General features: G+C 30.0%; 1 protein-coding gene across 4 annotated transcripts in view; it reads left to right on the top strand.

Annotated features, from left to right (window-relative positions):
- GPHN (gephyrin) overlaps positions 1-6,056 on the top strand; it is a 642,872-nt gene that overhangs the window by 325,289 nt on the left and 311,527 nt on the right. The gene's annotated exons all lie outside the window — the stretch shown is intronic.

Here is a 6,056-nt window from a genome sequence, read left to right as displayed (position 1 = left end):
TTTTTTTTTTTTTTTTAAGGAATCCATAAACGTCAGAGTCACATGCAAACTTATATTACCACTTGTCATATTGTTTCCTTTACCTCCCAAAAAAGTGTTTGCTGTCTGAATTTCAACTTATTTGTCTTTCTATTTTCAAACCAATACATAATTGTATCTAACTACTTTATTAACACAAGACACTTCTGCTCTCCATCTATTAAATATTTACTGTATACCTTACTCTATCATAGTAGTTTTCAAACTTTAGCCTGCACCACAATCAAACTAAGGACTTGTTAAAACAGATTGTTGGACCTACCCACAGAGTTTCTGATTCGGTAAATCTGCAGTGGGTCCTAAGAATTTGTGTTTCAAACAAGGTCCCAGGTGATGCAGATTTTGCTGGCCCATAGACCATACTTTCAAACTTTGAAAACCACAGTTCTAGTACATGAAATGGAAATTTTTTTTAACAAATTGTAAAATATTTTCTTTCTTCTATGTAAAAATTATGATTATATCTCAGAGTCCATAGTCTCTCAGAGGAGAGGGGTGTGGGGGAATGGGATAGGCTGGTGATGGGTAGTAAGGAGGGCACATATTGCATGGTGCACTGGGTGTTATACGCAACTAATGAATCATCGAACTTTACATAAAAAACCAGCGATGTACTGTATGGTGACTAACATAATATAATAAAAAACATTAAAAAATTATAATTATATTATTTTATTTTAATTATATCATATTATTTTTAAATTATATTATTATAATTAGACTTATAAATTAATTTGTTTTTAAAGCAATCAGAATAGAGTTGTATTGGGAAAGTGTTAACTTCAATTGCTCAAAAAAGAAGTCATTCTTACATAATAAGCTTCTGGGTGTTAAGGAGGAATGGTCCTTTGGCCAGTTTTTACATTTGTTTTAGACTGTGAGACTAACTTAAAAAGTACAATTGGAGGGAAGTCATCTCTTGTAGAGGTGTGTTTGTGTTTTGTTTGTAAGAAAATTGCTTACATATATGAAGACATTGATTTTTGGGGTTTGGTCATTGTGTTAAATATTTGAAGTAAATGACCTTGGCTTTATATGTCCCTATTTTTTCTGTGATGATTTAATGTTTTCATATTATTTCTTTTTATATCAGAAAATAAGTTACTATGGAATTCATTTATAACCAGATAACATTATTTTTAATTGGGGGAGAATACTTCCTACACACAGTTAAGTATTTTGTATTCTGTGGTATATCAAGTTAATACCAAAATGCTAGGTTGAAAATTTGAACCTTTGAATTTTAGCTCTGCTACTTATTAACAAAGTGACCATAGGCTAATTATTGAACCCCATCTGTGCCTCAGTTTCCTATGAAATGAGGTAAACAAAAGTACCTATGTACAAGGATAGCTGTGGGATTCAATGAGGACTATTTCTGGCATTTTAGTAAGTGCTATATGCAAGGGTTAACTAATAAGGGTTAAATTTTTTTTTCTATTAGTTGCTGCATAAATACTAAGTGAACGAATTTGGTAGTATTTTTTTTTTTTGGTATGTAACTACTAAATGGACAAAAACAGTCTTATAGTAAGTAGATTTAATGTATATCCATGAAATCTTTACAATCTTTTATTTTTTAAATTTTGACGTAGTAAGTTTCATATTTTATCTTTTTCATCTTAATGTAAATCAGAGGTCTTAAATTTCTGCCATTTTAATATCTGCTTATCCCATCCACTTTTTTTTAGTACCATTAGTTGATAAGAGTCTCTTTCCCTGACCATTTATGTTTCATTATGTCAGAAATTAAGAAGCCTTTTATTCTTAAATGAAGTATTTCAGTTACCTTAAAACCTTAGAGGTGCTCTTAAATTCTTACATTTAAATATGCCTACAGCAACTACCTGGGTAGAGTTGTATTCAGGTGTTTTCTTTAAATGAGTTTAAAATATACGTAAATAGGTCCTTCTTAATATCTTTTTTTTGAGAATGGGTGACTTACCGATTGTAAATATCTTGATTTTTAATAGATTTACTTTGGTTCATATCATATATAAATATATAGGATATGATTATCTACAGCAAAAGTCCATAGGACTGTTAAGCCTTTGAAAAATAAACAAACATAAAAGTAATGTAGGGCCAACCAAAAATAACTCTACAGATTTCCCATCTTCTCTACACATTTAAATACTTGTCATTCTTCTCATATCCAAAATATAACACTGGGATGTCTGCTAGGAATCCAGAAATATAATTTGGGTTCTGTTATAATACAGTTATTTGTCTTTAACTTGCTTGCCTTAGATAGTTGTGCCTAAAAAGAGAAGAAACTATTTCTAGACTACATTTAGCTATATGTAACTTAGAGTTGCAAAAATTTTTAAATAGTCAAGTTATAGAAAATATAAATATTAAATATTAAGGTAAAATAATAAAAAACTTCTCCAGTAAGGTACTAATATTTTACAGTCAATAATTGACAGTAATTAGTCTAATCCACAAACACAAAGGACAATTGTTTGTGGAATGTGTGTGTTGTTAGGAAAAAAATGGAGGAAACAATAAATACGATGAATGAAATAAAGCTATCTAAACTTGATGTCAATGAGTATGAACTCTAGAGAAAATTAAAAGTTTAATTAACTTGGGTTTGTTCCCAGGTCTGTTAAAAAGAAAAATAGAACAGCAAATTCAGTAAAGCATATCTTGTTTCCTTTTTTCTTTTTAATAGAAATAAGGCATTCAGAATCGATTTCCCTAAATTATGAAATTGTTTCTATTTTTGGGCTCTGTGTCTTAGATATGGTTCATCTGATATTTGCATGTCTGCTAGCCTGCTCCCTGCCTCTAAATAGGAGATACTATCAAAACTTATATATAATAGCATAATAATCTATTCCCTTCAACTTTTCAGAGTTTTATTTTGATATAAGAAGCTTTATTTTTTAAGAATAGATTTTATATTCAGGGTTCCTGACTGGCTCAGTTGGAGTAGTGTTTGTTTGACTCTTAATCTGCAGTTATGTGTTTGAGCCCCACATTGGGCATAGAGATTACTTAAAATAAATAATTGTTTTAAAAAAAGAGTAGATTTTATTTTCTCTGATCTGACAAAGATTGAATAATCTGCTGTCACTGGTGAAATGCTAGTAATTATAAAATTCTATAGAACATAAGAATTCATTGCTATACAAAGTATTATTTCTTCGTGTCTCATTATCAGTTAAAAACAATATATGTCCAAAATAGGTATTATTACATAAAGAATCTTATTATTCTTAAAAAGTAAAATTAGGGGCTTATAAGTGAGGCAAAGTGAAAACCTTTTAGACATAAATTCTAGAAGAGACTAAAAGATCAAGAAGCATTTAAAAATGTATATATAATTACAAAGAAATGTTTTATGTTATGGTAAATTTGAAAATATTAAATTATTTGATATATAGAAGGTAAAAATAACTTTAAGCATTTTTAGATTATTAGGCTACATCAGAATAAAGGGTTGTATACTAATATTTTATATTGATCATAAACTAAAGAGTTAAATAGAAGCCCAGCATACATCTTGGTTCTCATCCATTCATTCATTCATCAAGCTTTTCATTTTTAATCCTTAACATGTATCCCATGCCGTGTTGGGTGCTGGAGTTAAAAAATTAATAAGACGTGGTCCCTATTTACAAGAAACTCTTAATTTGTTTTGGGAGTTGGCAAACAAGGCCTATAGGCCAAATCCGGCCTGTCTTTTTGTTGGTGTTGGTGTGGCTTATGAGCTAAGAATAGATTTTGTATTTTTTTAAATGGCTGAAAAAAAATCAAAAGGAGAATAATACTTTGTGGCACATAAAAATTATTTGAAGTTTAAATTTCAGTGCCCATAAATGAAGTTTTATTGAAACACAGCTACAGTCATTCATTTATGTAATGCCTATAGCTACAACAGCAGAGTTAAACAGTTGCAACTAAAACTTTTCCTTTTAAATTAATATCCCTTATATGAAAATCTATAGTTTCCTAAAATTTTTGCTATTCTTCCTTTTGTTTGATTATTTTATTCTGACCAATTATATCAGGACACTTTTGTTAGGAGGTATTGCTAAGAACAGCAGTTCAAAAATTTTGAAGAGTGAGATTTTACTTAATGCATAACAAATTCATTAGTTTGATCAATTTTAAAAGTTGAAAGTTTTATATATTATTTAGAATTAGGAATCTTTTACTTTTGTTATGCTGTATTATCTATTGAGATAGCGTGGCAATACACTTCATTATAGCAGGAAAGTGTATTTTCTTTGCTCCTTCTGAAATTAAGCATTTAAGAAATGAAACCCAACACATTTCAGATTACTAAAGAAAAAAAGGTAAAAATCAATTTTTAAAAAGTGAATAAAGAATGTGAGTAAAGATGACATTGTCATTCAATAGACCAGGGGTCCACAAACTTTTTCTGCAAAAGGTCAGATGGTAAATACTTTAGTTTTTTCAGGCTTTTGGTTGCAGCTATTTAACTCTGCTGTTGTAGCCACAGGAGTAGGTTCATTATGGAAGTGAACAGGCATCTTACAAAATGACCAATGCTAAAAGGATAGAATACTCAAAAATTGGTACAAAGGATGAATTTCTAGGATTATGAATTCTAGAAGACATATTCTGTTTATAGCCTATAATATTTACATTTCTTTGGAACAGATTACTATTTAAGCCATTTTGTAAATATTTGCCACTTAGGTTATTAGAAATTTTTTCACAAAAATATCAAAAAAATTGTTTATTTTGTAAAATTTGTTTTATAATCAATTTGTCACAATTTATATATTTCATCATTTTAGGTGTGAGTGTACTGTAAGCCAGGGGTCGTTTTATGCAGTCATTAGCCATTTTTTCCATAATTATAGTGCTTCAAAGCAAGAATACTGTGTAAGTAAAATGTAGGAGACATTCTTGACCTATTATTAGGTCAGAGTTACTGACTATACTTTAATGATTCTCAATTTGTGACTCATGAAAATCAGTGAGAACATTTAACAGCTTCACCTAAAAGTTAACATTGGGCATTTTGACAATCAAAAACTCCTGTATTATAGCAGAAGCATAGTAAAACATAATTTGTAACAATTTCTGTTTTTGAAAGAAAATTTAATCATTGACATAGGTCATTTGAATTAATGTAGTTGTTTTCAAGTATATATAATATTCTTCCAATAACTTTATTTCCCTGGAAAAATATCCTATACTAATAGTCTAAAACTCTATAAATATTTATTTTATAGTACTAGGATTTTTTTTTTTACTAATACCTGTTATACATGGTAAAGCTAAATATAACCATATTGAACTAGGATTTTGAGTATCTTAAAATTGTTTATAAATAGAATAACAACAGCATGAAATTGATAAAGCAGGATATCAGAAACCCTTGTAACTGAAGTATTTTAAGTTAGATCGACTAAAATACATCACTCTTCTATGGTCAGAGAAGTTTACATTCTATGCCATCTTTTTTTTTTTTTTTAAGATTTTATTTATTTATTTGACAGAGATAGCCAGCCAGCGAGAGAGGGAACACAAGCAGGGGGAGTGGGAGAGGAAGAAGCAGGCTCCTAGCGGAGGAGCCTGATATGGGGCTCGATCCCATAACGCCGGGATCACGCCCTGAGCTGAAGGCACACACTTAACAACTGCGCCACCCAGGCGTCCCCATTTTATGCCATCTTAAGCTCTTCCTTGAATTTTTATGAAATAGTTCTGGACATAAGAAATATGTTTCTGTGTCTTACCTTTGTCTAAACATGTTGAGATACAATATGATATAGTGGAAACACTAACAATATAGAGTCAGACATAAATCTGAATCTCAACTCTACCACTAAGTATGAAATTAAGGCAAATTAACCTGTTCCAACTTCATATTTCTCATTTGCTAAATTTGGTAATGCCTACCTCTTAGGGTTGTTGTTTCTAGTGATTGAGATTATAAGGGTAGCCAGTAATAATAACTAACACTTATATATAGCACTTTACTATGTGTCAGCAGCTGTTTTAAGCATATGTTAATTCATTTAGTCTTCAAA

The sequence above is a fragment of the Ursus maritimus genome, unplaced genomic scaffold (assembly GCF_017311325.1).
Source record: "Ursus maritimus isolate PB19 unplaced genomic scaffold, ASM1731132v1 scaffold_25, whole genome shotgun sequence".
Classification (NCBI taxonomy): Eukaryota; Metazoa; Chordata; class Mammalia; order Carnivora; family Ursidae; genus Ursus; species Ursus maritimus.
The sequence above is the reverse complement of the archived record's forward strand: the minus strand, read 5'-3'. Positions and strand labels throughout refer to the sequence as shown.